This window comes from Dipodomys merriami, unplaced genomic scaffold, assembly GCF_024711535.1.
Source record: "Dipodomys merriami isolate MVZ:Mamm:240054 unplaced genomic scaffold, mDipMer1.0.p SCAF_42, whole genome shotgun sequence".
In the NCBI taxonomy this organism is placed as follows: Eukaryota; Metazoa; Chordata; class Mammalia; order Rodentia; family Heteromyidae; genus Dipodomys; species Dipodomys merriami.
In genome coordinates, this window is record NW_027205826.1 from 3,633,136 (window position 1) to 3,644,943 (window position 11,808).

General features: G+C 47.6%; 1 protein-coding gene across 4 annotated transcripts in view; it reads right to left on the reverse strand.

The window, feature by feature from the left end:
• Tex2 (testis expressed 2) overlaps positions 1–10,936 on the reverse strand; it is a 108,530-nt gene extending 97,594 nt beyond the window's left edge. For 2 of the 4 annotated variants that reach the window (XM_069993082.1, XM_069993083.1), the window contains exon 1: positions 10,810–10,931. The gene's annotated coding sequence lies outside the window, so the exon portion shown is untranslated. Of the gene's footprint in view, positions 1–10,809 lie in introns of all 4 variants that reach the window. The other 2 variants (XM_069993084.1, XM_069993085.1) reach the window with 2 other exon arrangements.
• Positions 10,937–11,808: the final 872 nt, after the last annotated feature.

The window sequence follows — 11,808 nt, forward strand, 5'->3', positions numbered from 1 at the left end:
CCCACAACCAGACCCCAAAAATTAATTAATTGATTGATTGAGTTTAACTACCGAACACCAGCCCTATAATTATACAGCACACAGGACTTTTTTTTTCTCTATGATCATATCTACCATATGATTTTTTTAGTCCAAAGACACATTTATACTGCAACAGAAAATTCACTAAAATACTTCTATATGAAACTATCTTGAATAAGACTAGTTAAATGTTGATAATTATTGGAACGGAGTGATAGATGCATAAGGTCCATTATACCATTTTTACTTCTGTACATCTAAAAAAGTGTGAGATTATTTAAAAAAAAAAAAAAAAAAAGAACTACTGTAGGGCTAGGAATGTGGCTCAGTGGTAGAGTGCTTGCCTAGCATGCATGAAGCCCTGGATTTGATTCCTCAGTATCACATAAACAGAAAAAAGCCTGAAATGGCACTAGGGCTCAAGTGGTAGAGCACTAGCCTTGAAGCCAAAGAAGCTAAAAGACCCAGGCCCTGAGTTCAAGCCCCATGATGACAGGCAAAAAAATAAAAATAAACTATTGTAATTATATACAAATCTGACCATGTCTAAAATACACTTTCTGGGATAAGCATAAACTTGAATATAGATGGAGCCGGACACTGGTGGCTCGCGCCTGTAATCCTAGCTACTCAGGAGGCTGAGATCTGAGGATTGCGGTTCAAAGCCAGCCCAGGCAGGAGAGACCGTGAGACTCCTATCTCCAATAAACCACCAAAAAACCGGAAGTGGTGCTGTAGCTCCAGTGGTAGAGCGCTCGCCTTGAGCTGAAGAGCTGAGGGACAGCGCCCAGGCCCAGAGTTCAAGCCCCACGACCAACAACAACAAAAAAAAAACTTGAATATAGATGGGTTCAGTACTGAACATCCCAAGCCAGGCCAAAGAACCAAAGCAACTGACCTGTTCATGAAGTTTTCCCCAGGGTAAATGCCAAGATATAGCTGTCTTCCTGCATATGAAAACATTGCACCTTGCTGGGCGCCAGTGGCCTGTAATCCTAGCTACTCAGGAGGCTGAGATCTGAGGATCGTGGTTCAAAGCCAGCCCGGGCAAGCAAGAAAGTCCGTGAGACTCTTATCTCCAATAAACCACTGGAAAACTAGAAGTGGCGCTGTGGCTCAAGTGGTAGAGCGCTCACCTCGAGCTAAAGAGCGTAAGGGCAGTGCCAAAGCCCAAAGATCAAGTCCCACGACCAACCAAAAAAAAAAAGAAAAGAAAGAAAAGAAAAGAAAACATTGCACCAGGTCTTGTCAAGAGACAGGGTTCAGGCAGGCAGGTACTGCACACAAAGCAACTCAGAGTCAACACATATCATCTAGATACACAAAGCCACTGGTTTCTGACCTTTTTGTTTTTGTTTTTGTTAGGTATTGGGGCTTAGATTTGGGGCCTTGTGCAACTGCTCAGCATTTTTGGTAGGTTTGTTTTCTCTTTTCATTTACTATTTATTATTTGATTTGTATTACCTTTAAATAGTTGTACAAAGAGGGCTAGGAAGGTGGCTCAGTGGTAGAGCGCTTGCCTTGCATGCCTGAGGCCCTGGGTTTGATTCCTCAGCACCACATAAGCAAAAAGAAAAAAGCCAGAAGTGGCGCTGTGGCTCAAGTGGTAGAGCGCTAGCCTTGAACTGAAGAGCTGAGGGACAGCACCCAGGCCCAGAGTGCGGGCCCCACGACTGGACCCCCCCCAAAAAAAAAATAGTTGTACAAAGAGGTTAGAAATCAATTAATCTCTCTGATGAACACAGATCTCTTTGATGAACACACACATAAAACTTTTTAATATTAGCCAACGAAATTCAGCAATAAAAAAAAAATCATACAGCCAGGCACCAGTGGCTCACACCTGTAATCTTAGCTACTCAGGAGGCTGAGATCTAAGGATTGTGGTTCAAAGCCAGCCCAGGCAGAAAGACTGTGAGACTCCTATCTCCAATAAACCACTAGAAAACTGGAAGTAGAGCTGTAGCTCAAGTGATAGAGCGCTTGCCTTGAGCTGAAGAGCTGAGGGACAGTGCCCAGATCCAGAGTTCAAGCCCCACAATCAACAACAACAACAACAACAAAAATCATACACTATGATCAAATAGGTTTTATCCCAGAGATACAAAGCTGGTTCAACATGATAATTTATGAGCATAATGCATCATGATCAGTGCTACCTCTTACATTTGATCAGCTTTCTTGCTCACAGATGGCACTCCACAACTTGAGCCACACTTCCAGCCTAGATTTTTGTTGGTCAATTGAAGATATGAGATTTTGTGCCTGGGTTGGCTCTGAACTTCAATCCTGTCTGTCTCTGTCTCCTTAGTGATCCCAAGCACAAGCCAGTTAACCAACAATCAAAACAAAACAAAGACACAAAATCTGCTTCCCACGTCTAAGCACTAAAGAAGACACTATCCACCTGGCTCCATACTGAGGGCTGAACCTTCTGCAAAGGCTCTTACTGGTGGGGTTCACTCTGACCAGCAGCAGGTGCATTGCAGAAAGTTCTACTCCAAACTGCCTGAGAACAGCTCTAGAAAATAGGAACATCAAGCCAGGCACCGGTGGTCCATGCCTGTAATCCTAACTACTCAAGAGGCTGAGATCTGAGGATTGTGGTTCAAAGCCAGCCCAGGCAGGGAAGTCCGTGAGACTCTTATCTCCAATTAACCACCAGAAAACCAGAAGTGGCACTGTGGCTCAACTGGCAGAGCTCTCACCTGGAGCTAAAGAGCTCAGGGACAGCACCCAGGCCCAGAGTTCAAGCCCCACGACCAACAAAAAAGAGAAAATAGGCACATAAGTCATCTGTCCATACTTTCAACCTACTCTATTCCTTGGTTGACAAGAAATGGAGACTGCAAACCAAAGTGCATCCACTCCAGGTCAGATACCCCATAGTCCTGAGAATCAGCAAATCCTTTCCCGCTGTTCTTGTGCTTGCCAGCCACTGCTCTCAGGGCAAAGTCAATCCTCACAGCCACTCGCGGTGGGCAACTGAGGCATTCAAGGTTAAGAAACTCCCCAAGGAGCCTAGCTCCTCCTCCTTGCTAGCCCTTCCCCCACCACACTGCTCCTTCCCAACATCCCCTCTGCAGCCACAGGACCCACAGGCTGCCCCTTTTGTAATACTCTTCCCAACACTCCCAGCTGATGACTTTTTTCCTTAGTCTTCCTCAGTATTACATATCCGCTGGCTTATTTATTGTCTAGGTTAGATAGATGCTGTGTGCAGGCAGGGACCACACATCTCTTTTGCTTCCCATGGGATGTTCAATGCCAAGCACAATGCTTGGCTCCTGGAGATGCTCAAATGCTTAATGAGTGACTGACAAACACTATTAAGTCTAGTCAGTTCAGGTAAAGAAAATTCTAATTTTCTACTTTAAGCCTAAAATAGTAAATATAACCTCATTAGGAATACTATTTAAAAGACAGCATTAGGTTTAAGAAAGGACTAAAAATTGAACAGAAAAACAAGCCAGTTTATGTCAACTTTCAATAGCAAAAGAACCATGAAACTCTTAAAGACTGGAGAGTGTGACTTTGAAAGGTTACTTTCAGAAGCAAACCAAAGGCTTTTGATCTCAAATTCCTATAGAGTCATTTGACAGGACAGCTCCTCTCGCCCTGTACCATTCTCAACTGTGAGACTAAGCCAGGAAGACACTGGATGCCTTAGTTCCAATAATCTTCTTAGGGGAAAGCCCTAGAACCAATATTTCAGGCAGTCCAACAAAGGTTACCTCACTGCTTCAAAGCACCCAGGTTTCCAGTCCAAAGGAGAGGGCATGTTCTTCTCTCAATAGTCAACTCACAGTATAGTGACCCTGTCGATGGCTTCTGTTCACTAAAGAAAAAACATGCCTTTCAAGGACTCAAGTCTTCTCCTGCACCGACCACAGGAGTTATTCTTTAGGCTTAGCCAAGTTCCCCCAGTTCACTCAGAATTTAAGAGGTGTTAGTATATAAAAATAGACTTGAAATGTGATCAAAAAGAAAGGACTTTTTTTTTTGCCTGAACTGTGAGCTGTGAGAGCCTCAAGCTTGCCATCTAAAGCACTCTACCATTTCAGCCATGTTCCTCCTCCTCCTTTCGTTTCTTTCTTTCTTTCTTTCTTTCTTTATTTATTTATTTTTGTGCTGGTCCTGGGACCTGAACTCAGAGCCTGGGCTTTTTCATTCAAGGTTAGCATTCTACCACTTGACCAACAGCTCCATTTCAGGCTTTTCAGTGGTTAAGTGGAGGTGCCTCATACTTTCCAGCCCAGGCTAAGCTAAACACAATGTTTAAATCTCAGCCTCCTGAGTAACTAAGATTACAGGCATGAGCCACTGGAGAATGGCATCTTCTCCTTTATTTTAACAGTATCTCGTTTACTTTCCTTGAGATAGCCTAGAACTAACTCTCCATCTTATAATTCTCTTGTCTCTACCTCCCAAATAGTTGAAAATATAGATAGGTACCACCACGCTCAGCTTGACTCTTCCTTTTTAATCTGGGAAATCTCAAAGAGTGGTGTGTGGTTTGAGAGGCAGAAGGATTAGAGCTGATGCAGTTCAGTGGGGACATGGCCTAGACTACACTGCAACAACAAATCAGGAAGGACCTACCTGCAACAACCATAAAACTACTAGGGATGAGTTCTGGACTCTATCTGAGGCCAGCCCAGGCAGACAAATCTGAGATTCTTATCATCAATTAATCAACAAAAAGCTGAAAGCAGAGGCATGGCTCAAGTAGTAGAGTGCCAGCCTTGAGCAAAAAAAAAAAAAAAAAAAGCTGGGCTGGGAAGGTGGCTCAGTGGTAGAGTGCTTGCCTTGCATGCATGAGGCCCTGGGTTCAATCCCTCATCACCACATAAGCAGAAAAGGCCAGAAGTGGCGCTGTGGCTCAAGTGGTAGAGCGCTAGCCTTGAGCTGAAGAGCTGAAGGACAGCGCCCAGGCCCAGAGTTCAGGCCTCATGACCGACAAAAAAAAAAAAGCTAAGTGAGTGTGAAGCCCTGACTTCAAGCCCCAGTAGCTCCACCTACAAACCTTTCACCTTGCCATGTGATAAACTTGTTTCCTCATCTTAAGCTAAGATCCATAATAAGGCTGGGGATGTACTTCAGTGACTGAGTGCTTGCGCTGCCAAAAGCATATCCATAAAGTTCGTAACTGTATCTGTTACCCATTGTACATTATGAAGCTTAGAAGTAGAGGCAGTACCTGGCACACATCTCCATAAGTGACAGCTGCTCATACTATTATCATCTGCTTCCCTAAGCACTATCACAAACACGCAAATGAGAGGCTGAAAGTCCTGCACGAAGTCATTTCCTTGTAATCATTTAGTGCCTCATATCCTTAGATTCATAAACTCAATCTATGAGACTATGTGGGGGTAGAGGTCAACCAAAATGGCCAGGGGTGATGAAATAATGTGCTTAGGAACCTGGAGAGAACAGGTGATTGCAGGGACTATGGCCAGGCCTCAGGCACTAAGTCCAGGGTTCTCTTTGTCTCTAGACAATCAAAGCCTTCAGTACTTTGACCTCCAGGCATCTCTCTCATTAAGTTTCCCATGGAAGGTTCACACAATCCAAGTAAGCACTGTTAAAGAGGAGTTTAAAAGGAGCAACACAGTATCTTAATACAACAGGAATCACTTTAAAACTCACATGTAAGAATATTCACCAGGGCTGGGAAGGTGGCTCAGCGGTAGAGCGCTTGCCTTGCATGCTCAAGGCCCTGGGTTCGATTCCTCAGCACCACATAAGCAAAAAGATAAAAGCCGGAAGTGGCGCTGTGGCTCAAGTGGTAGAGCGCTAGCCTTGAGCTGAAGAGCTGAGGGACAGCGCCCAGGCCCAGAGTTCAGGCCCCACGACCGGACCAAAAAAAGATAAAAAAAAAAAAAAAAAAAAAAAAAAAAAAAAAAAAGAATATTCACCATCAGAGCTGGGAATGTGGCTTAGGAGTGCTTGCCTAGGATGCATGAAACTTGGGCTCAATTCCTCAGTAACACATAAGCAGAAAAAAGCTGGAAGTGGCACTGTAGCTCAAGTGGTAGAGCACTGGCCTTGAGCACAAAGAAGTTCAGGGACAGTACCCAGGCCCTGAATTCAAGCCCCAGGACTGGCAAAAAGAAAAAAAAGTCACCATCAGCACAAGTTTCCAGTCTTTTAATTCTGCTATTAATCTTAAACTTGGGCTCTAAAGCTGACCTTAATGAACAAGCAGGACAAAGGGAGCTGTCTGTCTATGGCTCATTAGCTCTTGAAGTTAATGCTTCTCATGGGGACAAGAGTCAGCCATAGGACAGCAAGCACTCCAGGCAAACTAGAAACTCATCCTCCGGTCCACAGATCACGGATTACTGCCTAGGCTTCAAGTGACAAAGCTTACGAAATGCTCCCTAGAGCCACCTACAGTTAACCACTCAGTCTAGTCTGTCATTTGACAACATCAGCTGTTAGCTAGGTGCTCAGTGAGTCAGAGCCTTGAGTGACCTCATTTAATCCCCACAATTAAGTATATATAATATGCTACAAGCCATCAAACCTAAGATCACTGACTAGATGATACCACTGTATTATGTGCCAAAAGAAGCAAGCCACTGTAAACTATGTAACACCCGCCAGGCGCTAGTGGCTCACGCCTGTAATCCTAGCTACTCAGGAGGCTGAGATCTGAGGATCGTGGTTCAAAGCCAGCCCGGGCAGGAAAGACTGTGAGACCCCTATCTCCAATAAACCACCAGAAAACCAGAAGTGGTGCTGTAGCTCAAGTGGTAGAGCGCTCGCCTTGAGCTGAAGAGCTGAGGGACAGCGCCCAGGCCCAGAGTTCAAGCCCCACGACCAAAAAAAAAAAAAAAAAACTATGTAACACCCTCACTGGTTATAAATTGGGATTTCTTTGTTGCTTTGAACTCAGAGCCTAGACGGTATTACTGACCTTTTTTTAGGGCTCAAGGCTAGTGTTCTACCACTTGAGCCACAGCTCCACCTCTGGTTTTTTGGTGATTAATTGGAGATAAGACTCCCTCAGACTTTCATATCCTGGCTGGCTTCAAACCATAACCCTCAGATCTCAGCCACCAGTGCCTGGCTATCTTGGCATTGTTGAATAGTGTGCCCACTTTATAGACAAAGCAACTGAGGTACAGAAACAAAAAGATTTATCCAGGGTAACAGAGCTGTTGAGTAGAAGCACTGGTCTTCAGATGTGGTCACCTTTGCATGGCAGCAAACACAGACTTCCCAAGGGCCACATGATTACCTGAAACTGCATCTAGCAGAGAGGTGGGACACCAGCTAACTTATCTCCACCACAGCAATGTAGCTCTTTAATGAGGAATTCTGTGAACATCTTTGAAATCTGATCTGTCATAGATGCCCACTCAAATGGACATTTGGCTAAATTCTCTCTCACAAACTCCATCCCACTCTCAGGAAAAGTAACATGCTCCAATGGGAACACACACACACACACCCATTTTGGAATTAGAAAGCTGTAATTGAAATTCCCTCTGTACATTTAATCAGTTTGTTACAAGTAACTGAACAATCCTGGGCCTCAGTTTCCCCTTCCATAAAGACCTTACATCCCTACCACCCTCAGAGGCTGCTGTGGAACAGGAAAGGATGAAAAGGGTAGGAACAGAGCATTCTTTTCTGCTAGTCACTTTCTGCTCTGGGATGAAATCAAAGATCCAACATTCCCTGTGACCTTAACAATTTCCAAGTGGGAACTCTCAGAAGATATTAAGGATTAGACAGAAGAAAAGCCTGGGAAAGACATCCAAGGAAGGAAAATAAACTGCAGGCACTTGGAAATTAGGGACCGTATGTTCCTTTAAAGAATTTCCTGGGCTGGGAAGGTAGCTCAGTGGTAGAGCGCTTGCCTTGCATGAGTGAGGCCCTGGGTTTGATTCCTCAGCACCACATAAGCAAAAAGAAAAAAGCTGGAAGTGGCGCTGTGGCTCAAGCACTAGCCTTAAACAAAAGAAGCTCAGGGACAGTGCCCAGGCGCTGAGTTCAATCGGAAGGAAGGATGGAAGGAAGGGAGGGAGGGAGGAACAGATGTGCCAATAGGCATGAGGATAAAGTTTGTTTCGACAGGTTGTGAGGCTTGAACTCAGGGCCTAGGCTTGGCTCTGAGCTTTTTCACTCAAGCCTAGCGCTCCACTTTAGGCCACAGCACCATTTCCACCTTTCTGGTAGTTAATTGGGGATAAGAGTCTTATGGATGTTCCTGCCTGGGCTGGCTTCAAACCTCACAATCCTCAGATCTCAGACTCCTAAGTAGCTAGGATTACAGGTGTGAGCTTGTACACCAGACAGATAAAAAGTTTTATACTGAGCCTAACATACAAAACTGGTCTTTGCAAGCCCCTGTGTCAACGGCTCACAGCTCTAATCCTAGCTATTCGGCAGGCTGACATCTGTGGACAGCAGGTCAAAGCAACATGGGCAGGAATGTCTTGTACACTGTTATCTACAGTTAACTACAAAAAAAAAAAAAAAAAAGCTGGTAGTAGGAGCTGTGGCTCAAGTGATAGAGCACTAGCCTTGAGCACAAACAGCTCAGGGACAGCTCCCAAGCCTTAAGTTTAAGCCCCAGGACCAGTACCAAAAAAACAAACTCATCTTTACTAATTTGTTTTGATACCAAAGTAATTTCTAGTAGGAAGAATTTTTCCATCACTCTTCTCGATTTTTACATTAGGTAACATTCTGTTCACTTCCCTTTCTTTTCTCAAGAGCTCCAGAAACTAGAAGCTTTTGACCAGAAGGGAAACCAGTCTTCTGGCATGCAGAAACAATCTCTCCCCCTTTTTTATTCATCACTATACCCATAATGCTTGGCACCTTCTGCTACACATTCTCACTAAAATCTTTTTTTTTTTTTTGGGGGGGGGGAAGTCCTGGGGCTTGAACTCAGGGCACTATCCCTGAGCTTCTTTTGCTCAAAGCTGGCACTCTACCACTTGTACCACAGTGCTACTTCTTGACTTTCTCTATGTATGTGGTACTGAGGAATTGAACCCAGGGCTTTATGCATGCAAGACAAGCACTCTACCACTAAACCACATTCCCAGCCCATCTCACTAAAATAGACAATGTGTCTTTGTCCATAACATCCAGGATAGTTATGCTAAGAGCTTGTTTTTTCTGCTTGGGGCATTCTACGGCATCCTAACAACACAACCCCTAATAATAAACAATGTACTTGTCATATGTTAGGTCCAATAATCTCCCACATAATGACATTCTACTCCCTCATCAAACTTCTAGCACTCAAATCACTCCTCAACTTGATCCTTCTCCTCAAGAGGGCCTGGCCTCTGGATTACTTGTTGATGGACTCAGCTACCACACTGCTCTGAGCTGAACCAGTGTGTCCATCTCAAGTACTGCACCTTTTCCTGAAGATAAAAGGTGCTCAGTTGAGGCAACATACACGCGCCCGCGCGCGCGCGCGCGCGCGCGCGCACACACACACACGCACTACATCCCACTTTCCAAGTCTTCAACTGTCACTCCCAGGAGGGGCTCATGGAACCTGAAAGACACCAGCAAAACCCCGACTCCATCCTTATCACCTCAGGGAGCTTACTGGTTTTCTGCAAATTCAGATTAACTACCAATTTCTCAAGGGACCTGAAAGAAGATGAAACAGTTTAGGGGTTGGGTAAGAAAACAGAAATGGCAGTTTCACACTGCTGTGTTACGATGCTCCCCAACTCACAAACCTAGACTCCTCAAACTGCTCCTACCCCACACGTCAAGGATACGTGTCCCTCCATGCTCCTTTAATTACCAACCTCGCCTCCCCAGCTTGCTCCTGGCCTCTGAAGCCATGGCTCAATGTCCGTGGCTGACAATCACCAACACACTTTTGTGCATTTCTCCCAGTGAGGACAGTGCTGAGACTTCAAACCAGCATCTAGCTGCCCCCGCTTTCTAGCAGTCCACGCTGTCCCTTCAACTCAAGAAAAAATCCGTCCATCCTCCATGAGTGGCATGGATTTAAAAAATAAACACGTAAACACATGGAAAAAACAAGCCTAGTGTTCACAGACTTTTTGTTGTTGTTTTGGCCTTACCTTTCATGGATGCCCTGTAACCATGACAACCGGCGACTTCCAACACCCACCGACCCCCAGGGAAGGGCTTAAGTTTTCGGTGGGGCAAACTCCCAGGCACCGGCCAAATCCCGCGCGGGGTGGCAACGCGTGGCGCAATGGAAGCCGGCTGTTGGCTCCCTCCTCGGGGGCCCGCGTTCCGCCGGGCCGCCGCTCCCGGCGTTAGGCCTCGGCCCAAAGTCACTTGTTAACCTTCCGATCCGCCCCCCCCCCGCCCGGCCCGCCCCGCGGGGCTCCGGCGCGCCGCCGCCTCCCGGCCGCCCGCGTCCGTCCGTGTGGAGTTGGGAGGAAAACAAGCGAGGCACGCGCCGCCGCCGCCGCCGGGTCCCGGGAAAGTAACCTGCGGCGGGAGCCCCGGGTGCCGTTCACCCCATGCCGCCTCCCCGGCCCGGGGGTCGGACCCGCAGCCCCACGCGCGGGACGGCCGGCGGGGCACCTGGGACCCGGGTCCGGCCCAACCCCGTCCTCCCCGCCCGGGACGTCGCGGGCCGGCGCCGCCGTCCTCGCCAGGGGTCCGGGCAGCGAGGTGGGGCGCCAACCCCGCGCCCCGGCCGCGCCAACGGCCGCGGTACTCGCCGGTAACCGAGACCTGTGGAGACGACCGGCCCCGGCCCGGGCCTTCCCCGTGGGCTTCTCCCTCCACCGTCCTTCCCGGCCCCGCAGCGCTCACCCCGAATCCGCTGGCTGCCTCATGGTACTGCGCCGGCGCCCGTGCTCCGCGGTCGCCGCGGCTCCGGCTTCAGCTCCGGCTCCGGCTCGCGCTCCGGTCGCGGTCCCGCCGCCCGCCCGCCCTCGGGCACCGGCTGCCCCGCCCCGCCGCGGGACCCGCCCCGCGCCCGCGGCAGCGGCCGCCAACCCGGGAGCGACGGGGGCGGAGCCAGACGCGCGCCAGGCGCGACCAATCCAACCCCTACCGCGCTCCGAGGAGCGGCCGCGGAAATGGGCGGGCGATTAATCCGGGCTGTTAAAGGGACCGCTGACCTCGCGATTGGGGAAGGGTTGGTGGGGGGGGGGGTCTACCTCGTGAGGAAGGGGGTGTTAACTGGAGGAGCCGGCGTGGGAGGGGGAAAGGGTTCTTAGTGCGACTGCGACGACGCTTTTCCCAGCTTTTTTCATTTTTAAGATTTATTTTTCTTGCACCCTAGCAACTAGTGCCTCTGAAGAAAACTGAGGCTACAAGGACCAGGGGTGTCTTGCTAGGCTGTAACATGCACTTGAATTTGGGGTTTGGGATGTTTTTTGCTTTTCTTTTTGAGACAACGTCTCACTACATAGCATAAACTAACCTTGGATATCCTTCTGTCTCTGCCTTTCCACCCGTTATTACATGGGGCCATGGCCAGTTGGAATTTAGGGTTTTAGAGGGTTGTCAGACGTATCCATCTATCCCTGTCCAGTTTCAGAAATTGGCTTAGAAAAGCAAAATCCCAGGCTGAAGGTATAGTTCTGTGGTAGAGCACTAGACTACACACACATGCACACACACACACACACACACACACACACACATGCACACGCACGCACAGGCCTGCCCCTCCTGTCCAACACATCCAATCCCAAAATGACAAAATGATGGTTGCTAGTTTTTAGAGCTCATTTTAAAGAGATAGTATCTAAGGCCCAGAAAGCAAAAATGTTTCCTAGAAGTGAATGTTCTCTTCTGATGAGT